Source organism: Strix uralensis, chromosome 8, assembly GCF_047716275.1.
Source record: "Strix uralensis isolate ZFMK-TIS-50842 chromosome 8, bStrUra1, whole genome shotgun sequence".
NCBI lineage: Eukaryota > Metazoa > Chordata > Aves > Strigiformes > Strigidae > Strix > Strix uralensis.
This window is the reverse complement of record NC_133979.1, coordinates 13,788,954-13,816,848: the sequence shown is the minus strand read 5'-3', so window position 1 is coordinate 13,816,848 and position 27,895 is coordinate 13,788,954. Positions and strand designations below refer to the sequence as shown.

The 27,895-nt window shown below is 38.7% G+C and overlaps 1 protein-coding gene across 4 annotated transcripts in view; it reads left to right on the top strand.

The window, feature by feature from the left end:
- The first annotated feature begins 534 nt into the window (after positions 1-534).
- ZZZ3 (zinc finger ZZ-type containing 3) overlaps positions 535-27,895 on the top strand; it is a 61,971-nt gene continuing 34,610 nt past the window's right edge. The window contains exons 1-2 of one of the 4 annotated variants that reach the window (XM_074876321.1): positions 535-796; positions 27,102-27,257. The gene's annotated coding sequence lies outside the window, so the exon portion shown is untranslated. Of the gene's footprint in view, positions 797-1,219; positions 1,304-24,828; positions 25,234-27,101; positions 27,258-27,895 lie in introns of those variants that run through there. The other 3 variants (XM_074876322.1, XM_074876323.1, XM_074876325.1) reach the window with 3 other exon arrangements.

The following is a 27,895-nucleotide window of genomic DNA, read 5'->3' as shown; positions in this document are numbered from 1 at the left end:
AGCAGCCCAGCCCCGCTTTTGGGGCACAGAGGCGGCCGTGGCGGCAGGCGCGGGGACGGGCAGAGGCAGGCACTGCCTCGTACGAGCTGGGAAGCAGCACTGCCAGGCAGCAGAACGCTGCCCGCAGCCGCGCTCCCCCTTCCCTTCCCAACCGCAGCAAACCTGCAAGTCACCCGGCGCTGGCCGGCTGCTGCCGGCGGCGGCGCGGCTCGGCGCCAGAGCGGCCCGCCGGAGGGGGCGGCAGGCGGGACGGCCGCGGCGCTGGCCGGCACGGCGGGGAGCACCGCGGCCGCCGCTCGGGGCCGCGCCGCCTTCTGCCTCCGCCCGCCTCGGCCGCCCGCCCTGGGCGGGCCCGCGGAGCTCCGTCCCCGTCGCTCAGGGCGCCCGGCCAGACACCTGCCCCAGCGCAGAGGGGCGCGTCCCCTCCCCCCGCCGCCTGGCAGGGCCGCCCCCCCTTGGGGCATGCCGGAGCGCGGCGCCGCTCGGCCCCCCGCCACCTCCAGCCCCGCCCGGGGAGGGGGCAGCGGGCCGCCCCCCGGCCGCTGGTCGCGGGCAGGCCGGGCCGGCCGCCTCCGCCCTCTGCCAGCAGGCGGAGCTGCAGGGAGCGGGTCCCCGCCGCAGCGGCTGGAGGGGGAGGGGAAGGAAGCGGAAGGAGCCGCCGCCGCGCTGAGGGGAGCAGGCGCTGTGCGGAGCCGCTGCCGCCGCCGCCGCCGCCGCCGCCTGGTGCGGGCAGCACGGAGGGAGCGAGCGGCGCACGGGGCTGCGCGGGCCGGCCGCGCCGAGGAGCGGGCGCCAGGTGAGGGCTCGGGCCCGGGCGCGGGCCCGGCCCCGGGGGAAGGGGGGACCCGGATGGTGCCGAGTTCGGAACCCGCGAGGGGAGGGGGAAGGAGGGGAGGAGGAGGAGGAGGAGGGAATGCGAGGGGGGAAGCCCCCACGTGATCAGCGCGTGCGGGGAGGAGGTGGCGGCTCGCGCGCCCTGTTCGAATCAGCTGGCCCGCAGCGGCGCCTCGCGCGCGTGCGCGGCGGCCCCGCCTCCTCCTTTCCCCCCTCCCAGCGTTACGTGTGCGTAGGGGTGTCCGTGCGCGCGCCCGGCCTGACACGGCGCGGCCGGACGCACGTGCGCGGCGCCGCGGCCGCCATGTTGGGTCTGAGCTGAGCGCGGGTGGTGCGCGTGCGCGCGCGCGGGGCCGGGCCGGGTCGAGCCGCGGGGCGGGGGGGGCGAAAATCTCGCGAGGTCGCGCGGTCCCTGCGGGAGCGGGCCGGCTGCGGGATGGCGGCGCAGCGCTGGGCGTGCTGGGTAATGGTAACGGGGGCCCGGGGGGCGGGGACCCTGGGACCAGCCTCCTCCCCGCCATCGTGCCCCGGGCCACACGGGGAGCGGGGCGGGGTTGGGCGCCCCGGGGAAGCGCGACTGGCTCCGCTCCGCTCCCTCCTCCCCCCCGCCCCGGCCCTGCCCCGCCTCACCTCAGATCACCTCACGCCTGCCCCTCGCAGTGCCCGGGCCGCGCCGCGGCAGCCCCCCCCCCCCCCCCCCCCCCCCCGCCTTCCCCTGGCTTCTGGCTCTCCAGAGGAGCGCCGGCTGCAGCGGTGTGGCCCGCGCCCCATCCCGCTGCCTGCTCCGCGCCTCTCCCCTCGCACCGCCGCTGCCCTTGCGGCCGGGGCCCTCCTGCCACGGGTGCCGGGCTCGCGGGCTGTGCTGCTGGCGCCGACCCGGGGTGGGCGGTGTGCCCCTTGGTTGTCCCCCGCTGTGCTGCCGTATCGCCTGCTGGACAGGGCGCCCAACTCCACAGCGCGAACTTGGCTGTGCCTCTGAGGGCTCCAGTGCTGCTCTCAGAGCTTCCAGTCAGTGTTAACGTCCAGAGGTCCTTTGGCCCTTCCTCGAGCAGCGTGCAGTCTTGGGCCATACCCTTGCCCCCGACAAGCGCCTGCTGGTGTTTTTGCTGTCTCGGCTTGTGTTTCAACACCTGTCCCACGCTGTTGCTTCTGTACTCGTTTAGGTTTCTGCTGTTGAACCCAAACTGCTCCTACCCTGTAGAAACGCCAATGTTTAAGGATGCAGGGGTCCAAAAAGAAAGATATCTAACATAACAAATCTGATCTCTCTTGGGGCTATGATACATGTACCATTATATTCCAAATTTGTAATGTACGTTTCTGTTTTCTCTAGTATTTGGAAAAATAATTTCAGTAGTATCCAAGCATCCCAGCTCGACAATATCCCCTTTGTCTCCTAGTCCTGATCTCTCTTAAGGGAGAGCATATGGTTCTGCTTCTTCCTTATGGTGTCTTGTCTTCCATCCCTGATTATCCAGGAACACTGGCAGTTTTTGTAGTCCTGGAGTATAACTCTGCATTTTACTAATCGGGTTTTAGGCTGCCACATAACTGATACTAAATTTTTTATAAAAGAATATGTTCTTTGGGCTTTGAAGTTGCAAGCTTTATTTTGGAAATATGTTTGCGGTTATTATTAAACAAATTGTAGTAGCTCTTCAGTGGTTGTACATGTATTTGCATGTTTTCCACTGATATTGCCGTAATTACTGTACCGATAACATAGTGATCGTTTACTGAGGCTTTTAATGTGAAGCTCTAGGTGTACTCTATATTTCATATAAATACTAAATTGTGCAACCTTTTGAGAATATGCTTTTTGGGTGTGTTTCTAACCTATGGTTAGATATTATGCTTCTCCCCCCTTCCTAGCTGCTACAAGGGCTGGTGATTGAGTAGGGACTAGTAGGTTTGGGGTTAGCAAAATTTGATTCTTTTCAGAAGCAAGTATAACTTTTCAGAAAATAAGATGACAAGTTACTGTTGTGGTTTGTTTTCGAGTATCTTTAAATCTTACGGTACTGTCTTTCAGATTAATAATATTAGCATTTGCTTAATCAGAAGTGGAAAAAAGTTTAAGGAAAAAAAAAGAGGTGGTGTGTGTTAAACAGTAGGAGAGAAAAATGCAGTTCTTTCAAAATATAAAGAGTATGTGGTAAAATGTTCAAACAAGTAGCTATCAGGTGAAATTTTCACCCAGTTGAAGTTACTCATGAAATTCCCATTGCCTTAGAAAGGGTTAGCAGTTAGTAATTTACTTTAACATGTGACTTCTAGCAAGTCATTCAGAACCTGAACAGCTGTGGTTGCAGACTTTCCCCAGCACTGTCATAGTTACTTCATAAAAACAACCATTCTATGTCTTGAATTTACAGTAAGGCTTTTTGTGAAGGACTGTTACACAGTATGACCATGTGTGTCAGTAAGGAGCAGCAATTATGACCTTAAATTGAAATACTGCTGATAATTTATGTGTCTAGTTATTTAGTCCAATATAGGTAGTTCTTGAAATTCTCAGTTGTACCACTATTAACTGAAACAGTTTTTCCTTTGCATTGCATACTCCAAGTGTATAATTACTAAGGAGATAGGCTGTATTAAATAGCTTAGTTACTAAGCTATTTAGTAATGAAGTTCAATCGTATGTTTTGTCTCATAATCTTTAACACTTCTTGAAAAAGAGAAATAGCAAATAGGATTTTTTGAGCTTAGCGTTATTACAGATCTAATGTGTAGAAATAACTAGATCTCTATTTCACAAAATTTGAGCTTCTGTTCTACAGCTGAACAGCACATGACTGTTCTATCAGTGTTTCTAACATACTTATGTAGTGAGATTCTAGAATGAAGGCTTTACTCTTCCAATATTTCCAAGAGACTTAAAGATTTGTTTTGGTTTTGGTTCTTCCCAGATCATTCTAGGTACTTTAAGTTGACTTCTGGTCAGTAAGAGTTGTCTGGTTGATACAAGGTGGAAAGACTTTCACTCCACTCTTTTACCACCTTGTTGGAGAAGGGAATAAGAAAAGTTTTCTTAATGTTTCTAAAAGTACTCAGGAAGTTGGAACAAAAGTCTTTACAGTCTGCCCTACTGCCAGTTATGGGGTTCTTCTTGGTTTTTAAATTAGTCTTTCACATTTGAAAAGCTCTCTTTAAAGTCTTTAGGGCTAATCTATTGTGGTTTGCTTTGTCTTGGTTTTCCCAAAAATGGAAGTCTTTGCATTGTGTGGGAACTGATGATACAGGTTTCTCCAGTCATAAAGAACCATATTTGCAAGAGATAACTTATTTTTCAAGTATTCAGCACTTGCTTATATCCATATATTTACATTGCACTCACACTTCTAGAAATGCGGTACTGTAAGACCTATTGCTCCCTTTCTTTAGGGTTGGTTTAAATGTACTTAGATTATTCCAGACAGATATTTGTAGAACTTGTCCTTAAAAACCTTGAACAAGAAAAATTCTGCCACCTCTGTAGGCGGGAGTGAAGTTGCAGAAAGTGAGAAACTTTCTCACTTCTGTAGTGAGGAAGGTGGGTTTTTTTTTAGTTTCCAAATTAAGTGTTCTTTGCTGGAAATGAGGCTACTGATTATAAGAACTGGCTTTTGGTAAACTTACACTCTAACACTTAAGGGTATATTGTTCTAGTCTTCAGAACATTGTAAATATGGTTTCTGCTTCAAAAACTGCCTTGGTTGTAGAAGAACCGTCATGCGAGTTTATTTTAGTTCTTGTGAAACCCTTTCTGTTTGAGTAACTTGTAAAACACACTTAAGAAATGCAGAATTGAACATTAAATAGTGTGTTCTCTTATTGGACAGTGTTTTTCAAACAAAAGGCTTGAAAAGATTCTCTGATTAAGTGCAGCTTTGTAATCAAATACTTGGTTTTGTAGCATAGTAGGTTGATAATTTGTACAGTTTGTGTTCAAAATTTGGGTATTAGTTTAACAGTTTGCATCTACTTTCTCTTACACAGTTTGTCATACAAGAGGTTTTTTATATCTTCAGACTAAAAGCTTAGTAGCTTAATTTACAATAACTGTTCTTTAAAGTTACTTTAATGCTTATAATTAATTCAGTTAAATGTAGAAATACAGAAAGGTCAGCTAGGCCAATCCTCTGCCCTTTGGAGGTGTACTGAAATCATTCCCTCTGCTGACAAAGTTCCCCTTTGTGTTGCTTGTTTCAGCAGCTCATCACCCCATGGTGAAAGTTTTACCTGATACTCAATTTAAATATTTTTGCTTTGCATTAGGCTGATTGCTTTGTGTCTTGTTGCCTCAGAAAATGGTTGAATTTCCTTGTAACGATGTTTTATCTATTAGATTGCCATTAGCTCCTCTCCCATTTTTTCTTGTCTATTTAACATCATCATAGGACATAGGAATATGAATGTTGGCAAGACAGACAATTTGATTGTCCACAATTTTAAACATGTTTTTAATAGTTCAGATTTAAATACAGTATTTAAACACAAATATTTGTGTTGATTAGTGGGTGCACGTGTGCCAGACAAACTACAGGTAAGAAGCGTAAAAGCTTTCTTTTCAGAGAATAGGTCAGTAGTAGAGCAGTTTTGTCAGTCTCTTACAGCTTTGCCATGAGAAATGCCTGATTTGTGCCCCTAAAATGTAGCGATTTGAACTTTAAAACACTTATTTTATGTAGAAAATTTAAAAGTCAAAAAGGAAATGAGTGTTCTTGAGAGTTTGCCTGTTGGCACATAAGTGGTAAAATCCTGCGCTTTTTTGTTGTTTTTGTTTTATTGGCGTATATATATGTACATAAGATTTGAATTTTTCGGAGCTAGTGGGGTTTTTTTTGTGAATTGAAGTGTCTCTGTAGTATCTCTAGTATAGGAGAGAAAAACAGGGATATAGCCCAAATTAAAAATTGGAGGAGCTATGCAACTGGGTTACTGTGCCACATACAAATACATTAAAGGAGGAGGAGAGTGGCAAAGCCTCCCCTGTATATTTGTGTTTGAAAGATACTCTGCCTGTACAGTAGTGTTGAAGTTAGGAATTTTATCTCCACAGCTAAAGAATCTAGAAACACCAAAAATAGATACCGTCAGAGAAGATTTACCATGCCGGTTAGTTACTTATTAATTAAATGCTTTAAGGGTACTTCAGATTGAAGGCGTGCATTGAGTGAAATTGTGCAGGTGTATTTTCTGAATTTAATCCTGTTTAGTCTTTCAATTTGTGACCTGGATGATAGAACAAAGCAGATTTACTAACTGTCCGGACAGTACAAATCTGGGAGGGAATACAAGCATTAGAGTGTGAAATGATCTTGACAAATGGGATGAATGACCTGAACTATATGGGATGCAGTTCAGTAAAGAGAAACAAAAAATAATACATTTGGGTAGCAACAGTAAACTTAAACATGAGAAACAACTGGCTGGGCAACAGTTCTGCAAATAAGCAGCTGTATCACAAAATGAACACAAAGGAATCATGAGAGTTCTATAAAAAAGCGAGTCATACTGGGATATATGAACAGGATTGGTTTTGTGTGTTAGATACGAAATTCTTCTGCAGTACGCAGAGTAAGGCCTCAGACGGTGTACTGACTCCATTTGTGTTACTTCAAACAGATTTGGATCAACTGAAGGGTATTTAGAGAAGAGTTGCAATAATGACCTTCAAGGAAGGACTGGAAGAATTGCACTTATTTAGTCTATAGCAGAGATGGGGAGACGTAATAATAGACTTCAAGTATGGTAAAGATTGCTACAGAGAAGAATGTAGTAAACTGTCCTCTATAGGTAGAATAAGAAATAATGGTCCTAAAAAGCACGAAAGGAGATTTTGATGTTAGGAAAAACTTTACCGCTCTGTGGATAGATGATCACAGGGATAAATATCTGAGGGAGGTAATGGGATATCTATTGCTGAAAGTGCTCTAGAAAAGGTTAAATAACCTCCTTTTAGAGGTGTTTTAGTTAGTATAGTTGATCTGTCCTTGGCACAGGAGGTAGGATGACTTGTCAGCATTACATCTCTCCACATTTTTATGATTTTTGTAGTTTTGCTGGTCATGATTTTAAAAAAACCCCAAACTTCATGGTTGAGGAAAAAAAATAGTGATGTGACAGTTTGTAAGATTCATTTCTTTTTAAAAAATCATCAAATATATTAATTAAAGCCTTTTTTTATAAAGCATTTATTAAAGCCTTCTGTAATTTAATATTAAAAATAACTAATAGAGTACTAATTGTAGATTTAATATCATTGACTTAACCTTTAGCTAGAGTTGAAGTCTTTGAGAAGACTTCATTGAAGAGAAACAAAGTGCAAAAGATTAAGTCTGGGGAGCCAGGGAATCAGGTGCATTTCAGGATCTGGAACAGAACAAATCATGAAACTTCACCTTCTTTCTGTAAAATAGAGAGAACAGTTATTATCTGGATGTATTTTGAGGGAGAATCATCACTTATAAAGTATCTTCAGGTTCCTGAAGAGTTTATTGTATAAATATGATGTTACTTAAAGTTGTTTTGTGTTCCATGAATTAAAAACAGATTTCAGTCTTTCGTGCCCATTGCTGTGTGATAGTCACAATATGAAAAAACCTGAATAGAAATGTATCCTTTCTACTACATACACTAGTTTTAAAGAAGATTTCTCCTTTGAGATTTTTTTAGGTGATGTAAAAATATTTTATTAAATTGGAAGAACTAACCTTGACACAAATGAGTTGTTAAAGCTTTTTAGGGTTAAAAGTACTGGGCAATTGAATAAAACTGTGTTTTGAACCAAATTCAGTTTAATAAGTTATTCTGGACTTTTTCTATTCAAAATCAACTGCCTACATTCCATGTGACCTTGTTGAAGGAAATTTCTGATTTTTGAAATTTGACAAAGCTGCCTTGGGCTTAATGACGAATGAAGGATAGGCTCTGTGTCACATATGTTTGTGCTCTGTAATTAGGAAAAGGGTTAAAGTGAAACCAATTCTGTCACATTCTTAACGTTTAAAAGAGTGTAGAGGATTAGATAAAATAATGCTTTCAATCTATTACTGCCTAATTTTAATTAGGCTTTTAGGGCATTTTGCCATCTCACCAATGGTATGGATTAAACTTTACATATACTTTAACTTCACAGGGTATCATCCTTCTGTTTGTTGTAATTGATGGGAAATCGGTCATTAAACCACTGAGAAACAAAGTGTTGGTAACTGACATGGCAGGACATGGTGGAAGTTAATTCTAACAGTTTTGTATACTTTTCAGTTAAATAAATGTGATCTCAAACCTGTTAATGAGAATCCTATTTCTAAAAATTGATAAAGGAAGAATGGAAACACTGTTCACTACATTAGAGTGATGTCAGAAAAGGAATTTGTTCTTTTCCTCAAATATTTTAAGTCTTCCAGGGATTTTCCTTCTATGTATCACTGCAGTACAGAGGCTTTTTTGTAGAGTATTATAAAGGGGTCACAGTGTCTCATGCAGTAAGGGCACAAAGGCTTAAGTCTTAGGCAGAGACAGATGCACCTATTCCCTAAGCTCCACCTGAAGAGCTGTAACTGAGAAGAAATTGTCAGACAGAACTATCTGAAAAAGGCTGTTTTAATCTGGAGTTTGGAGAAGCATTGCTTGCAGAGTGAACTGGGGGAGTGTATAGGCAGTGACTGACTGAAAGACTTGGAGTGGGAATCTATTAGCTTTACAACAGATGCTGGGGTTTGTTTGGTTGGTTTTTTTCTGTTTCCAAGTGTATAAAGTTTTTCGGCAATTTTAAAAATTGTATTTTATTAATCATTCTAAAGTTAGAATATATTGGTATATGTTTTCCACCCACTACCTTCTTTTCATTTACTTGCGCTTTCTCTGTACATGTCTCTGAAAGTCAAAGTAGCAGTGAGTTTTATTGGTTAGGTATACATGATTATACTGCTTTTGTTAGTAACTACTCTAAATTGTCACTTGAAAATATTTGACAATGTTTCTGTTCTTTGCTGTGCTGCCAGTGCTGTTCTTTGAGTGTTTCCTGAAAAACTAGGCTTCAGTAAAAAGGAAGCTAACCAGATGTTCTTAGTTCTTTTCAATCCCCAGTCTGCAACTTTTTTTTTTTTTTTTTTTAATTGTCCAGGAAAAACAGGCAAAATAAAAAGCCACTAAAGCTTATGATTTTTTTTTTTTTAAACTAGTTTTCTATTTTTAGCAAAATCATGGTGTTTGTTGCATCAGTTTTCTGGAAATTCTGCTATATGCAATGCATTGCAAAAAATGCAGCAAGGCTGAAAAAAGCATTCACAGTTTCATTGTGGAGGCTGCAGTAATGTAATTATTTTTCATACATGCTTGCATAGTTTTAAATCCATCTGTGAGGAAGTGGTTTCTGACAAAACAAAGTGTAGTTACCTCATTTCTCTTCAGTGTGATCAGCTGAGAATTTATCTGGATCATATAGTTGGGAATCCACTGATCCTTTGTTAAGAGGATTCCTAAGATACTTCAGATGGGGAAGGTTCTTCACATAGGTGCCATCTCACAGCCAGTGCTGAAAAGGACAATGAGAAACATTTACTCTTTGTATGATGTCCTAGTGCAAATAAAGCTTCCTACTCCTCCCTCCCCCAAAGTGAAGTCTTTTTCAGTTTTCTTTTCCTACTTTACAGTTCATTTCAAGGCTTTTTAGATCCTAAGTCTTACCTCAGTGTGGTTCTTGACACGTAGTTTGAAGGTCTTAGCTGTTGTTGAACCAAAGAGGATTTGCAAAATTCTCTATCTTTTATTCCCATAAATGTATTGCTTTATGGAGTACAGTTTGCTGTCAGGACAATTCAAATAATCCAGGTGTGTAAGCGTAAAGGAACAGATTTCTTGATGTTAGTATCTAGACAGTCTTTTTGTTGTTGTTGTTTTATGACTACCCCTCAGAAAAACACCACACCGACAGTACAGGTAATTCATTTCTTTTTAATATTTGTGAATTTCAATTATGTCCCTCATGATCTGAAAATATCACTCGTTAATTACAGCCCAGAAGTGATTTTATTGAAACTTACTGTATTGCAGTGAAGGGTTGTTTTTTTTCTCTTATCAGAATTCTGAACGTAGAGAGGGAATCTTTTGCAGGGATATGGAGGTAAAGGCAGGCTGGTTAATGTCATTTTATCCAGCGTGACTCATGTCTCATTGATTTTCCACTTGAGAGGTAACTCTGGTGATCAGACCGTTGGTGTCCTGCTTTTTGGGTATAGCTCATAATTGAATTTAGTTGCTTTTAGATCAACTGCCTTTTTCAAAAAACTCTGGTTAGATTCTTGTATGACTGTATTTACTTGGTCCAATAAATTCTCCCCAATAAACCACTCCAAACAAAGGTCAGGAGGTTGTCCATGAGAAACAGGAGAGGATTAATGTGTTCTTGGTACCATTTTCAGTTTTGATTCATGTGTCGCTATAGTTTTGTTATATGACTTGTACCAAATAATCGTGTGGATGTTTCTTCTCATCCTGTATATTCTGTCAGTAGGCTTGATTTGCAGAAGTGGCATGAGCTAGAATCTGTTTGCTTATCCTCCCTTAAATGTGTCCTTTACCACTCCTGGGCTATAGTTACAGCTTCCCTAGTTGGTTAGCTCTTGCTACTACTTTGTGTCATGGTTTAAGCCCAACCGGCAACTGAGCACTGTGTGGCCGCTTGCTCACGCCTCCTGCACACCCCCACCCCCCAGTGGGATGGGGAGGAGAATCAGAAGAAAAAGGTAAAACCTCGTTGTTGAGATAAGGACAGTTTAATAGGACAACACAAGGAGAGAAGAAGTAATAATAACAATAACACTAATAAAAGAATGTATAAAGTAAGTGATGCAGTGCAATTGCCCACCACCCAGAAACTGATGCTCAGCCTCAACTGTGATCCCTCCTCCCCCCCAGCCAGCTCCCCCAGTTATATACTGAGCATGGTGTTACATGGTATGGAATATCCCCTTGGCTAGTTCGGGTCAGCTATCCTGGCCGTGCCCCCTCCCAGCTTCTTGTGAACGTTAACTGTATCCCAGCTGAACCCAGGACACTCTGAAACAAAAGTCTGCTTTTCTTAGAAATTAAGTTTTGTTGAAATCTGGACAACTGTTTCTGTTTGACTTTCACTGACTATATTTTCCATAATGAGAAGATGTCAAAGAGGGCCCAAGGGTTTGAATCAGTAACAAATCAGAATATAGAAAGTCTATTTTTTTTTTCTCTGATGCCTTTTTTGTGCCTCAGGTTCTGTCAGTGAAGACATGCATCAACTGGATTTCAGTTAAATTTTCAATAGAATTTTAACAGTTTTATATTTGAGTGAACAGTAAAACAGAATGAAAATAAAGTAAAACATGATGCTATGACCCCTGTTTTGCAGAAGCAGACATGAAAAATGTTTCCCCCAAGGAGTTCACAATTCCAGTATAATATAGGTTTTAACTGGGCAATGCAGATGGAAACAAACAGTAAGATGATTGAATTATTTCCTGTGCATGAGTTATAAAATATTTTTATCCTCATCGTGGAAGATTAAGAGTTCCAAGTTAAAAGAAGTAACTGTGTTTCTTATGCTTACAGAGCATAAGCAAGAGCCTGAGAGTAAGGCTTCACATTACAGCTAACCTGATCCAATGGCTATCTGTCACCAAAATACATAGTTGTGACCCCTGCTTTCCACTGGCACCTGTGCTTATTTGAGTATTACAGTAAGCCTGTTTAGGGAGCTAAACCAGCTGAAAAATAATGGCTCTTTTGTAGGGGTTTGTATTTTCTAAATCAGCTCATTGTGAGATTGGATTGAACACTAAAGCAAATGCATGGGAAAAATCAGGATGATGCACCCGAGAGTTACAAGGGAGTGGGATTGCTCCTTTTTGTAGATTAAATCACTTAACTGTAAAATGAAACCTCACCTGGGAAGTCTTGTTGCAAAATTAAAGAGAGAATGATTGAAGGCTCACCAGAGTGTGAATCAACCCTGTTGATAAGATGATAGATGGGTGTGGCTTGCTTTGCCCTTTTAGAAAGATATGGGGAAAGTCGTGCCTTGGACAAAGCAATAAACTAAGGAAATGCTCTTTGGAGAAATGTCTAAATGGATATAAGTGGAGCAGGGGTAGAGAAAAGAGCAATGTGGTAGTTAGGATGCAAAATGACAAGATCCTCATGAGAGTTACCTCCTTGGGGTAACAGTGGAAAACTTTCTAAATCAAGCCAGCTGCTGAAAGAGGGTTCAGTCACTAAAAAAGGTGTTTGTCATTGGGTCTTCATAACCTTTATTGTCAGTGAATGTGTAACATTAAACATAGACTCCTGGACTGGCACAACGTACTATTAATTATGATTCTGTTAACTCACACATGGATTTACAGTTTTATTTCCTTAGTGGCTGTTTAAATACACAGACATTGTGAAGTTGCTCTTTCTCACCACTAAGAGTGAATAAAAAATAGTTTTTAATGTTTTCCTCAACTGAGCAACAATAATCCAAACTGTATGCATGCAGAACTCCAGAAAAGTAGTGCCCACTTTAGCTGGCACATGATTTAAGATGGGGATTTTCAGTCAAAATAGACAGGTGTTTTAAATGTTAGAAGATGGTCAGAGTTAATTTCAATCAAATATTTACAGGGTAGTGATATTTTCGTAAAATTATTTCAGTGATTGCAGAAAACACCCACCTCTACTCTGATAAGAGTTTAGAGATTATACAAATCTGAAGACTTTTCACCACTGTCTTGAGTCAGAGTTGTAGAAGAATCTTGCAAAACTGAGCAAATGGGTGATAAAATAGAAGCAAAAACTAATTTTCAGAAATGTGAAGTAATGCATGAGAATAAAATAACTTTATGCAAAAAAACCTCAACCCTGACTTTAAATCAGCTATTGCTGTTCAGGAAAGTGTCTGATAGACATTTCTGTAAAAACATCAACTCAGTTTTCACTAGCTGTCAAAAAAAGTAAATAGTGTTAAATATTATTAGAAAGGGGTCATAACATAAAACATTACTATTCTGTGGTAAAAATCCATGACACACATAGACCAGGCTTTGAATATGATTATCCCTCACTGATCTGTCTGCTAGACTTAGTACAGAAAAAGGCAACAAGAATAATCAAAGGTTTGGGATTGCTTCTCTATGCAGAACACCAAGGAGATAAGCCAAATAAAATATCCATTAATTCTGGGAGTGTACAGCAAAGTTATGTTCTCAGGTCTGTCATGCCATACATAGTCACTGTATTTCAGTCCTTTTTTTTGTTTCTAGATACAGTGAAACTAATTTTTAAAGGTACGGAGCTTTTAACTAATTTTTTTTTTCTCCTGTTATCAAGAAAAGAATGTGTTTAATTGCTTACTGCCCTAGGACAGATAATATATCATTGAGTTATGAGGGCTTTGTATAGTCAAGATACAGCGAAGGCTGCTTAGGGGCTATATTCTTACTGTATTTATTATTCTTTTATGGCTACAGCATTATGCTGTGGGTAGTACAGTTCATAGCAGAATAATTTCATATTTTTATACAAATTTTAGATGTTCTCTAAGAGAACTGACAATCAGATATTTTTTAATAATATTTTTTTAAAAAGTTAAGCAGTTTTATGGATGGCATGTAAATTACATTTGTCAAGTTAATCCTTACTTAATACTTGATGTCAGCTCTTCAGAGGACTTATTCCTAAGGAAGCAATAAGCATAGCACTTGGTTTGACATAGCACTGTTAAATTCCTTAGAATAGTTTGAAAAAACTGCCTTAGAAAGGGTCAGTAAGGCTTTTTTAGGACATCACTGGCAAACAGTAAGTGATTTACTATTAAGAAAAGCTATGTAGTCTTCTGCTTGATATCTTTATAAATGCAAATGTGCATATGACAGAGTGAATTAATGTAATTTCTAACTTTGTAACTGCTTGTATTATTTTGAAATTCATACTGTAAAGATTCCAAACTGTATCTGTGGCAAATTCAGAAAGCTACTGGTCAAATTCGTTTTGGTTTTGTAAGAAATAAGCATTTGGAGTAATGAAATCTCTATAACTGAATGTTTCAGAGGGATAAAAATCAGAAAAAAATCCATTTATTTGTGTAAGTCAATATGTAAGTCCGTAGGAAATAACTTAGCCATTTAGTCTAAGCTTTATCTCATATCTTCAAATTAGAAGTTTTTAAATGTGTTGTCACTTGATACAGTGTGGACAATCTGGTGTGCATTTCAGAGGCAAGGCCCATGCTTGTGAAGAGCGAGAACTTCACTGCAAGTGCGGATTTTGTACTGCTGTGGTGGGTTAGCCATTTAGGAAACTGTCTGAACTCTGGCAATCTGCTCATGTTTGCTTAGGGTAGGTGCGGAAACTATATAATTCACACTCTCTGACCCAGCTTCTGGCAGCTCCTTCCTGTTGCCTGAATCTGTGGTAAAATATGCCAAAGGTAGATGGTAGCTCTCTTTTCCTTTGTTCCTGTGCTTTGAGAAATTCTCTAGTGGCTGAACCTGAAACTTGAATAGCCTTTTAATGTTTCTTCAGTCCTTTTACCTTCTATTACAGGGTAATTGCGAGGAATGGTAGGATGAACATCTCCTTTTTATTTTTGGAAACAGATATTGTTAAGAATTTTAGATACCATAGCCAGACATATTTTTACATAAAAGGTTAAATGTTGTTATGTATTAAAATGCGGTCATAGTTTGCACTGTTACTGAATTAATAGCTGATGAAGTATTAAATCAGTGAAATACTATTGTAGTCATGAGTTGTACCATCTTGAGACAAAGGGTGAAAGTCAAAACTGTCAGAAATTACTTCAGTTTCAGAAAATTAAAATGAGAAAAGGCAAGATGCTATTTAAAACCTTCAAGTCTCATATGTTTCATTAGGGTAGATAAAACTGCAAACATATACCTAGGTTACTAGTACTGAGTGTATCCGTTTGAAACATCTATGATGTAGTTAAAAAGGCATACTTTCTTTATGCAGTAGCTTTCCATCATTGATAATACCATGGATCTTTTTTTTATTCTGCCAGTAAAAAAAAATACAATTGAAAGCATTAATGAGAAAGAGTTAAAACTCTTAAGAAGTTGCTGTGAGAGTTGCATTGGGTATCTAACCTTGCAGCCTTTCCTTTTTGCCAGGCTATGGGTCTTTATACCCATTTGTAAAAATGAAAAATTAGAATTCTCTTTTACAAACACATCAGTGGGAAGCTCAAGGGATGACAGGGAAAATTCATGGAAGAGAAATCCATTCAAGATTAGTAAATAGAAATCACATAAGACTTAAGAGGACCCTGAACTAAAAATAATTGGAAGCTGGAGAGGTATTGTATACAGCAGCTCTTCCATAGCCATCTGCTTATGGCTGCTGTTGGAGACAAAGTACTGACTGGATAGACCTTTTGTCAATGTGAGAAAAGAGGTTTGATGTAGTTTAAAAAAAATTGATTTGCTGTTAAAGTTAATGAGAAAGAAGTTTTGAAAATGGGTAGTCAGTTAACTTACAAAGGGAGTTGAGTGCATGTGTGCATAGGTGACAGATACATTCATGTGCTTAGGTGGTAATAGGTAAGTACCTTTTGCTCTGTAAATGTGCAACATCTCAGTATCTGGAGCATGAAACATTTAGAAAGTGCTTGATACAGTATTCAGCAAGTGAGAAGGGATAATACAATCAGAATGAGTTTTTCACTTTGTAGGCAGTCTTTCATTTTATGCTTGAAACAGTGAGCATAGTTTTGAAAATGGATTGTCTCCTGTAAGTGCAGGAAATCATAAACTGAGTATTGCAAAACAAAATAACCCTGAAGAACATTAATAATCAAAGCCGAATAACTGGGTGTTCCTTATATTGCAGATTTGAGTAAAGGAGGTAAAAAGAGAAGCATACAGAGGGTAAACTGTAATTGTATTTCAGCAGTGTGTTGACAGGTTAATGGTAGGTTTAGAGTAACAGTGTAAAATCTCAGAAATTCTTCAAAATGCATTTTAAATCTATAAAATACGTATATTCAACAAGTTAATAAGATACCTGGAGAAGAAACAGCTGATGCATAGCTGTACTGTGTGAAAAGTTTTGCTCTTCTGGCTGAATCTTTCAAGGTAATTCATTTGTGACTTTGAAAGATTAAGAAAGTGTGAATCAGACTGGTCTGAGTTTTTACTGTGCCAGGGGCTGTAGAAACTGCAAAACTGATGAGCAAGCCTGCATCTAGATGAAAAATGTATGTGAAATGAGCCTAAAGATCATTTATCAGTGATCACAAGAAAAGCAAAGACCTGTGGTTATGGTAGAAAAAAAACCCAACCCTTCTGGGGTTTTTTTGCAGGATGATAATGACATTTTATGCCAAAGTGTTCAAATGAAAAAAATGTTCATATTGAGAAAGTAAGCAGCAACTGGAAGGCTGAGATTTTAAATGTAAATGCAGGCAAACAGAACTTTCTTTGTATTTCCAGTTAGTACTGTAAGCATAGGCAAGGGAGAACACAGAAAACCCAGGAAATCAAATGCAGCGTATTGTTTATTAGTGAGTGTACTGGCCTACAAAGACTTTCTGAGCAGAGCAAGAGAAGAAAGCAAAATAGCAATCAAGCAAAACAAAATTATACATGATGCAATCATAGTCCTATTTGAATTGTATATATTCAAATAAAAAAGGAAAATAGACTACCATTGTACTGTTAAGGAAATTCTGGCCAGTTATCCTATCTGGAAGTAGTTGGATATAGACAGAAGCAGCTAGAAAAAGTAATATACTAGTTGAACTGGGACCACACAGTAAAGTTTGTGGTTTTTTAAAATCAAGGCCTCTATTACCAGTAGGTATGCTGTGATTAAAAGGAAAAGGTGTGCAATAATGCTCATACTGAAAGTTTTGTTTTCTGAGCCTGGAGACAGGACAGCAATCGAACAGAAAGTGGCTGGTCACTGTTACTTCAAGAGCTTTTAAAAAATGCAGTTGCTAATGCACTTAAAACAGCTTCAATACTTGCCAGTTGAAACTTCAGGAATCCAAGTAGACTGAAATATGCATAATGGTCTTCTTATTCAGAACACTTAAATAGAGACTGAACAAAGAGTGAGAATATGAAACTATAGAGGGGTATGAAACCTCTCTGCTTAACAAGCCCCATGTCAGTTGCAAAGCAGAATTTGGAAAGAATCTAAGAATAAATTGTTTGTAAGTGCTGATATCTGTGGTTTGTCAGGATGCCCAAGCACTGAGAGAAAATTTCTGTCTGCTTTAAGTACTCCTGGGGAGTGTAGATGATGCTGACATCCAGCTCACAGAGCAGGAATGTGCTCAAAACTGCTTTGAAAGACTATCTGCAATGGGAAAACTATCATGTGTGGCTAAATGTAGCTACCAGTTGTGCTGTGTATTAGAGCAAACAGCAAAAAGAGACAATGAAAATAACCAATATGGAAGGCTGGAACAAAAAGTAGGGATCAGTCTTTTTGCCACAAATCACTTATTTTGAGAACTGCAACAATGTTAAGGTTCTAGCATAGAGGTATATCAGTGAAACATTTTCAACAGCTGTAGTATCTCAGACTGTTTCTGCAGAAAATAGATGTTTCTCTGCTGGCTGTTTGCCAGAGACTTGACTCCATATAACAAAGTCAGTTGTGCTATACAATTTTATTAATATATCAAAGTCAGTCATAACACAGCCACATGAGCATTTAAAAGAGCTAGGGCTTTTAAAAATAACTGCCAATCAAAAAGGCAAGTAATTTATGGTTATACTCGATGATCTTAAGGGTCTTTTCCAACCTAAATGATTCTGTGTTTCTATGGTAGCAGGCTACTACAGTATTTAAATTCAAGGTTAAAATATAGTTTTATAAGCTAGTCCAGTACTTTCTAGAGCCCCTAAGCATGTGAGAACACATCTGTTTGGTTACATGGTGAGTGGTGCTGCAATTACATGTGCAGTATCAGCTCATGTGGCAAGGGATGCCTGTAATTCTGGGAGCATGAAAATGCATCTGGTCAGAAGACACAGCAGGGCCACAGCATAGCTGTGACAAGCTTCATTTCTTTTGTTCTTAGATACCAGGATAGTTCTGGATTCCCTCCCTGCCCCCAGTCAGTCCAGAATGTGTTTTAAGCATTTAAAGCCATAATTTAGATCAACCCTTTAGTTTAGGCAAAAAGGTGTCCCTCTATTTGTTTACCATTACCATATAACCCCTTGGCCAATTTGGCAATGTGCCTAAATTTAACTGAGAGTGAAGATCTCAGAAGTGTAAAAAGTTTGCAGATTTCATGAAAGTTGGAGTCCCCATTTTAAAGAGGATTGCAGTTTGAGCCCAGCAGTTGCCTGTTGTACATGCTTTGCTAGCAATCTAGTCAGTGCATGTGTAGATGGGAATTGGCCACATCATCCTGGAGTTTTGGAGATGGCCAGAGGGACGAACATGAAGTTTTTCAGAATGTTAGAGATGAGGTGGGATATCTGTCAGAACTGGGTTGCATTTAGGATTACAAAAAGCCAGCTCATAGGAAAGCAGTGTTGCCAGTCTGCTTGTAGAGTAACATGCTTATCTCCTAGATCGAGTGAAAAGTATTATCAGGTGGTTAAAACATTTTCCACAAATGGAGATAACTGGAAAAACATACTTCCTTCTAATTTTTGTTTGTTTTTTTTTTTTTTCTTTGGGGACAGAGGAATATTTTAAATTTTCATGAAAAATTGAGAATAAATCCATTTTAATTCTGATACAACACTCAAAATATTTTACAGGAACAATTGCCTGTAAAAAAAAAAAATATGCTTCCATTTTCCAAACTTTCTTGTTTGGCACTTTCTTTAGTACCCGTGCAACAGCAGTTCCAAGTACAAACCATGCATAATACCTGGTTGTGTGTATGTAGTACTGCTCTATCTTGTACATCTGTGTTTGTCATTATGATAGCCTTCTGAGGCTTATGTAGCTGATGCTGTAATTTTGCATATAAAGAAGTATATTAATTGGTGTATTTCAAATGCATGCCCTTGACTGAAAATCATCTGGGATAAAAATACATTCTATACAGTGTTTCATACAATATGCCCATTACAGTATACTTCATAGGGTAGCATGTTTGCAGTCACTGTTCCGAAAGTAAATCAGACAGAGTAGATATTTCCAGTGTAGTATTCTACAAAAATGAACAGACTGGTTTATCTTAGGGCTTTTAAGAAAGTAAAGGAGTGCTGTTTTTCTTCATCAACTTCCTTTTCATCTGTAAGCTGTTAGCAGGGTTATTAAGCTCTTGATGACCCCTTACAGTTGCAGCCTACCTGTAGGAAAAAAGAAATGTCTTTTTATGCTTGATATTTTCTGCATATTGCAATAATAACTTCATTAAGAAATAAATAATATTTTTCCTATTTACTGGTGTAAAACTATGTTCTAGCTGTGGTTAAGAGATTAAATACTATTGGAGTCTGTTCTGCTAGAATAACATTTTGATAAATGGTTACTGTAATCAAGTTAGTGTAATTAATTTTATAATGAGCTTTTCAAGAACCTGTGTAATTTAATGTATCTCAAAGATGTTGGTTACATGTTTTCATAATCCTGCACAGGAGATGTTCTTTGGATAACAGCAGAGCTATTTAGCAGCTGAATGATTTCACATGAAAAAGGCATATTATAATTTAGAGTGGGATTTTCACCTAGGATGATACAGTGAAGTGAGCAGGTGGGTAGAGAAGGATATAGAGTGATGGCCAATAACTGAGGTTAAGCATGATTTTTTGAAGTGGGACATGGAAGTTATTTGTGTAGTCTGTTTTTAGTTTTCTTGGTAAGTTAAATTTTATCAGACTACAGTAACTTTAGTGACTGATTAGTAACTTCAGTAAGGACGTTTAGTTAAGGCTACTGTCTTTATTCGTGCTAAATGCAGTTTATATTAAATGATGTCACAGTAATTGATCGTTTTCTGCATTTTTCTAATAAGATGAAGCAGTACTAGGTGGTATGCTGAAGTGTGGAATGTAGTTTATTGTTCTTAGGGCTGTGGTACCATCTTACAAAGTTCACATCTTCACCTTTGGTTCTGGCCACATGATCCCACGCTTGTACTGCAGCACACTGTCCTTTAATATGACCCACAGGAGAAATTGATCCAGCTGGACCCATCTGAAAAGAAAACCAGAAGAGGTGATGTTTTTGTCTCAGACCTAGTTGTAGATTCATTTTGTAGCATAGTTCCACAAATATTTGTGTTGACAGAGTTGTCACAAGTATTTGTGACAGATAATTGGGATGGGTGCTGCGTTGATGTGTATAGATTAGTTGTGACTAGGTAAGATCCCAGATTTTGCCTGTCTGCTGCTACAAATTATTCCCAGTTCCTGTTTCCCTCTTTCACAGTTGTGATCCTTCTGTCTTCTAGCAGTTCTTCAGGATTTCCAGTCTGTCTCTTTCTCCAGTAAGCATCCATCCATTTTGCTAATGTAGCTGCTTTCCTTATCTTATCTTGGAATGTTTGGCTGGAAAAGGGGTGATGCGTCTATCGTACCCATCCTCCCGATAAATTTCCTCATGTAGGTAGCACAGAAGAGTGAGAAATATCAGTGCAGTCAGCTGTTTTGATAACCTGCTGCTGACTGTAAGGAATACAAAGGAATAGATGTACATTGCTAGTCATTGTCATATAACTCGCTCGTTTGACCTTTTTCTTTATTTCGTGGTTTATAGAGAAAGAGGAGTCAATGTAAGGCAGTGATGAAGAGGAGGAGGTTAAGCTTTTGTTTTCACACATTCTATTATTTAAGTACCAGATTCAGCTTACTTGCTTACTCGTCCGTTACTTTTTTTTTCCCTCAGAAAGAGATAGAAACAATTTTTTCTATAGGAAGATTATTTCTAAAGATTTTTTTTTTTTCCCTCTCTTATGTAAGAATAGATTTGTCTGGCCTGGTGAACCCATCTATTTTAAGGAAGAAAATGAGCATATTGAACTATCTGTTCCATTTCTTTGCCAGTTTTAGTTTTTGATAAAGCATGTCCCTTGCTAGTTTGCTAGCTTTTAAAACCTGATGATAATTTTTTCCTACTATTCTGAATTTTTCTTTATTTCATCTTGCTTTCTTATATGTAAGATAAAGTAAATATAAGTAGTCCCATTCTGACAAACTGTATTTTTACTGTATGTAATATAATCTTACTGTGTCAGAGATAGCTGAAATCTCCCAAGTATTTCCAGACCATGGAGCCTTATAATATTTATTTATTTTTACTTTTATTGCATTTAAACTTTCATTACAGCTTTAAGCTGCTTATTGTTACATATTATTTCAAGTAAAGTCTTTGTAATGTCTTTTGGTGGAAGTTGTTTTTATCATTTGAAAGTATTGCTTATTTTGATGTAATGTAAAATCAGAAAAATATAGTGCCTTCTCCAGAAAATAATTTCTTGTTAATGTAGTTATGCTAAGCTCTGTATGTGTGGGAAGAGATGCTGGCATACTCTAGATGTGATAGACTGGTGAATATAATTTGTTAAATGGAATTCATCCCTAATTTAGTAATACTACTTTGCTAGGAAGTGATATGATTTATATGTGGAGATAAACCAGAGTCCTGATAAACTGATGTCTGTGCAGGTTCTCTTCTGTTCAGAGATGATAATTTTTTTGTCTTGGGCAAATACTGTTGTAAGGTATTAGATTCTGTTTACATTAACAGCTTTTACAGTCTTCATTTTATACAATAAACTTTCAATTTCAAAAACAATACTGTTTTAAATAACATGCTGCTGCTCTGCAGAGAATTTAGGAATTGCTGTTTTATACCACAGAGATACACCAGTTTTATTTATTAATTTGTCATCTATGCATATTCTTTTCTTTTGAGATACACACTTAAGCACTACTATGTATGCTTAAAATGTATAAAGTCTAATTGTTTTTTTCTGTGTCACTGAAATAATGTGGTCTGGAGTGTGTAGCTGATAAGAAGAAAGATAATGGTGTAATGATCAGGATGTCTCTAGGCAATCAGAACACAAAAGCTTATTCAAGATACATTTGGTGTAATTCTCCATGGAAAATGCAAAACCAGAAGATGTAATTTTGTGCCCACCTGCCAAGAGCCATAGCATGAAGCATATACTGGGTCCTGCTATGATTAAAGATTGTGTGCGTGCATGCTTAGTCAATGGATGCAGTAATTGGTTAAAAATTTATTACATGCTCATAATAGAAGGTAATGACAAACAGGAGTTTCATGATAAATGTTATGCTTTTTCTTTGTTAAACCACTTTAATGTAGAAGACTGAGTTACAGGGTCAGGTCAGACTCAGGTTCTGTCAACTCTGACTGAGTCTTGAGAGAAGTGGAATTTAGAAAGAGGCTTGAGAAAAGCCAGTTTTGGCCATCGGTTTTATATCTGCACTGAGATAGACCAGTAGTAAGTTCCCAGTGAACTGCTCTTTCCTAAAATGTAAATAGTGGCCAGTGGCTCAGGTGATTTCTGAGAGGTTCTGAAAGAAACAGACAACAATTATAGGTTCAGAAATATGGTGGACTTTGCTATATTCTTATGCAAAAGTCACAGTTATTTTAATAGAGTTATATTACCGCCATTGTAATAGCAGTCTAGAAAATCATTAGGTCGATGGAAGCAGGATTTCAAAATTTAAAAAATAGTTTGGGATGAGACATAGAATAACTGAGTGTACACTGTTTCAAACTACCTAAATTGTGCACAGTTTTACAATCTGAAATCACACCCTATTACTGTCATTGATACAGATTTGTTTTGATTTGTTTTCTTTCCCAGAAGATATTCTGCTTTTTAGTATTAGAAAGATGTGTGTAAAAGTAATGTTTCTTCTGAAGTGTTACAGTTTGAAAAAGATAATGTAAAATCTGACACAGATTTTTAAAAGAATAAAATACAAAGTTTTAAAAAAAGAATATACATTAAGGATTCTCAAGTTCTGGTGACAGAAATAAGATCTATCAAAGAGCGATATGACTGAAATAAAACATTCTGCAATGTTCCTTTCAGCCAGAGGCAGGCAAGGTCCCATAGATCTTAGAGCAGAATGAAAATGAAACAGAAGAGGGCAATTAGGTATGTGTCACATTTGATCTTGTAAATGGTAACTGCACCAATGACAGATACTGTTTCTGAAGTAATTTGGGGATTTTCTGCAGTGCGGGACTAGAGAGTGCTGCTGCTATCAGGTGTCCACAGTTGCAATATCTGAACACTGAAAAAAGTTTTAATCTTTATCAGCATGCAGTATTATCATTGAGCATGAATGGAAACTGATTGTTAGATGAGGCTCAGAACAACAGGGAGAGAACAGATTATTTCTCTTCAATAAGATGATTCATTATACTCAAGATGAGATGAACAAACTATTCTGTTTTCTAGGGCTGAAATACTGTGGAAGGCTGTAGCTGTTGTCCATTTTCATAAATTAGTGACATCAAATAACTATTGGGAGATTTCTTCCTGTTGCAAGACTCTGTTCTCCCCTCTCCCTTCCAAATACACGATTTTGTTTGTTTAATGTTGTATGTAATGTTAATATATACATTGTAAGTACCATATATATAAAAAGCACCACCACACAATTACGGTGGAGGCTTCCGTTGCTTTGCTGCTTTCAGATCCTCTGTGGTGATACACCCAGTATATTCATATATTGACCTCTTTACTATTTCTTTTCTAGCTTAGGGCCATATTGAACATACTTTTAACTATGTACATGTTTCTTAATTCTTGGAGTTCCTATAAACAATCAACTTGAACTTGCTTCCCAGGTAGCCAGCATTGGCTTAACCCAGTGAAGAAATTGGTTTTTCTGCACATTTAGGAAGGAGTTTCCTCATCCTGCTGTCTTTAACTGTTGGTTTCCATCTCTATATAAATTTGTTTTCTCTGTTGCTGGAAGTTTTCACACACATAGTTCAACATCCACTAGCTTTGCTAAATAGGCTCCTGGTTAAGTTAAATTAAAATTCAAGTGTAATTATCTGGCTGTGGTGTGTATCAGTAGAGTCTGCCTAAAGCTATGTAACACTTTAAGGAGTTCTCAAATGAAACTCCATCCTACATTGCCGTCAGATTTTTGATTGTATGTAAGATGTACAGACAATTTCTGTAAGCAGCTGAACTTCAGTCTCATTCTGAAGCAGTTCCATACTGATTAATGTATGCCCATTCCCTATAAGGTTTCAGCATCAGCACTTACTCGCTGACTTCTTATGCACCCCCAAGAGACAAATCCAGATTCCCTTTCTTACTTCAAAGCTTTGTCTCTGTCTGCATTACATTCTACTTTCACTTCTAACTTCTTCATTTTTAGTGGGCTTTGCAAACCGGACCACATTGTTTCTTAGTTGATTCTTTCTCTTTAGGCTTCAGGTCTTTATTGCAATATTCTCTTTTTTAAATGTTGATGTGGTTCCCTGAAGAATGACTTAGACTTAAAAGCATCTTCAGTTTCCCTTGCCCTCCTTATTCCAACTCATAAATATCTTCTAAAATGAGTGGTGTCCAAAACATACTAGTCTTCCATTGAATTTCTCTGCCATGGAAGAAGTGGTTGTTCTAGGTGAAAAAAGTTGTTCTAATTGGTTATGAAATGTTAAAAAATAATAGTTTCTTTTCAAGACAATTTTTCCAAGGAAACTTCTGGGAGAAATTATTTAATTGTTCACTTAATAAGCTCTTGTGAATGTTGTTTTCTAGTTTTTAAGCAGTAATTAAGGTGCAGTCATTTCTTTTTTTCTTAAAAAAAAAAAAAAAATCCTGACCAGGTCAAACTTTTTTCCCCCACCTTGGTTTTTCCTCTTGTGATATGTACACATTCTAAAATGCTCTTGCTTTCCCCAAAGGTGACTAGGCACAGGAGGGGTTGTGTCTTTCCTGCTGTGTGTAAAATAGGGTTCTTTTGGGGAAAATAAAATTAGGGGAAATAAAGCGTACAAATCTGAGGAAAGACTGATATTACTATTTCAGTTGTTCCTGAAACAACTTGTGCAAATACTCTTTACTTATGGACTGGTAAAGTAGTTAAAAAATTTGACATTAGGCCTCCTTCTGATTGACTCATATTTTATTTCAGGCTTTCTTCTGTATTTTTGTATTTTACCAAAGTTGCTGTGTCACGGGATTTTTGTTGGGGTGTGTTGTTTCAATTTTGCAAAAATCTGTCAGAATCTCTTGTTACTTTTGATGTCTACATATGTGTCTTTCCTGTCAGTTAAAGGAATCTATAGGAAAGGCGACAATATAGGTTTAAGTAACTGAGAGCGTACCAGAATATTTAAAACAGAAGAAACTTGATGGCGGGGGAGACAGGCGGACACAGGCTGAAGTCACTTGATATTGGAGCTCTTTATGGAGTTCATCTCTCACTGTTTCTGGTTCCATTCCTGGTACGGCTGAGTAGCAACTGTTCCTTTTTGCTAATTCCTTACAGTCATTTACCTCTTGCATTTTCAAGTGTTTTTCCTTGCCTCCTTGTATTCCATTCTTTATTTGTCTTCTATTATGACAGTTCTCTGCTGTTTGTTAAATTAAGAAATTCCACCGAATAATTGAAATCTAATTTGATTTAGTTATCCATATAATAGAATTTATGATACTTCATGTAACATCATTGTAGAAATATTTTTCATTATTGAATGTCACTGTAACTAGACATAATTAATCTCTTCTCCTATTTGGCTCAGTTTATATTTTGAATTGTCAACTTAATGGGGAATTCTTTTTCTGCTCTTACCAGTATGAAATCATAAGTAGGTTGAAAGTAAAGAAGACAATTTCCAAAGGCTTTGGACGTATATAATCTAACTACAATAACTGTGTATAAGGAAAAATGTGGCAAAACCTCTCAGCTTGTGTTCTGCATCATGAAGTTTCTGAATTGTCAATATGAAAATAAGTTCACACTTGTGAAGTCAACAGAATATGAAGAAAAATTCAGTAATCATTATTCTATAGTGATTTTTGGTGCCTCCCTAGTACTAGATATTCTTAAATTAAATGTGATCCCTGGTATGTTTTTTCAAGTAATAGCTGTTGGGAATTTGCACTGATGCCCAAACTCTGGAGACAACTGAAAGCATTGTGTGGCTTGGATCCATAGATTTATTTCTGTCTTTCAATATCAAATTGGTTCACCTCCACTATAAACAAGGTAGTAAACAAATTGTTTTCCTTGGGTGAAGAAAAGGTTTAATGTGAACTCTCAAAAGCATTTCACTCCTATTGTGTAGATGAAGATTATTCAGGGATTTGGAGCCGTTGTAAGTTTTGAGTTCTGCTCAGTTGATGAAAATTAAATAACAGAAATAATTGTTTTTCACTATGTATCTAATTCTAAAATATATTTGACAGTGCGTTACATAATTCATCAGTTGTAGTAATATCTTTCACTGCTTGTTTTCCTGTGTCTCTTCAAATATCTTGAAGTCGTTATCCCACTCAGCGCTTGTCAGGCCAGACCTGGAATATTGTGTTCAGTTTTGGTCCCCGCTATACAAAAAAAGATGTGGACAGACTGGAGAAGGTCCAGAGGAGGACCAGAAAGATGTTCAAGGGGCTGGGAAGCCTACCAGATGAGGAAAGGCTGGGAGAATTGGGTTTGTTCAGCCTTGAGAAGAGAAGGCTAAGGGGAAACCTTATCACCATGTTCCCGTATTTAAAGGGTGCCTACAAAGCACATGGAGACTCCCTTTTTACAAGGAGTCTCATAGGAGAGACAATGGGAAATAGGTACAAGTTACTCCTGGGGAGGTCCCGATTGGACACAAGAGGAAAATTTTTCACAATGAGAACAATCAGCCACTGGAATAATCTCCACAGGGAAGTGGTGGATTGCCCCAATACTGGACACTTCCAAGATTCAGGTGGACAGGGTGCTGGGCCATCTTGTCTCGACCGTACTTTTGCCAGAAAGGTTGGACCAGATGGTCCTTGAGGTCCCCTGCAGCATGGTATTTTATGATTCTGAGGTTTGAACACCCTAACACATGACTCTGCTGTGAATTCATTTGCTTGCACATCTTCAGTGTGATACAGTGAATCACTTAAAAATAACCAAGAAAGATATTTTACATTTGAAACCTAAATTAGCATTTCTCATGCTAATTTCATACCGTTCTTTATGTAGGAGACTTGTAAAATTAATAATTGTTTCTTAAAAACCCCTGTTACTCTTTATATGTCCTTTCGCATTCTTCTTAATTTTTAATGAAACAATTTAGATGTTTTATTGATGTCTTTGTCTTTTTCTCCACAGTTTTCAAAATCTTGTTAATGTGATGGCATAAAGTAGTAAAAAGGCATTTGGATTACATTATGGATATCAGCAATGGTGATTGATATTATTTGAGTGGCACAGTAAGAGCTGCTGTATGAAATGTCAGAAGTTTATATTTCTTCTAGTTTTGCAACGGTAAGTTTTTTACATTTTGTACTAAGTAAATATTAGCTTTTTAACTTATGTATGGTGTGTTTCTTTAGAAAGTAACATACCATAACATATAAAGTAACATATTTCTGTCTTATTATTTCTAATGTCTGTCGAGTTCAGCAGTAATTACTCACCCAAGTGTACATTGAAATTTGGTTTAATTTATTTTATTGGTATCCATTTGAAGTGTCAGTTACTCATCCTTAATGTGTGCTAGCCTTAATTAGAACAACTTAGGTGAAATGGAATATCTAAACGACCCTGTTTTTCATGTTTGGTTTCAACCCCAAATGAGATCACTTTTCAGAAGGTATTGAGCTTGTGTGTAAAAGGGGAGAATATACAGGCGAGTTTATCCATGTGGAAAATAGGTATAAACAGCCATTACAGACAACACAGTTACATGGGTTTTTTCTCTCCAACTCAGTTACTGATGTTTGCCCATTTGCTGTTTGTTGTATTATTTATATTTTCTCTTAAGACAGAGTTCACTGGACACCTCACACTTTGTCCTGCATTGTTACTTTTAAATGGACAGAGTGGAAGTTAGTACAATAGCAGTTCTTTACCCATAGCTCCAGGAATACCAACAGTGCACCTTTCCAGACATTCAAGTAAGG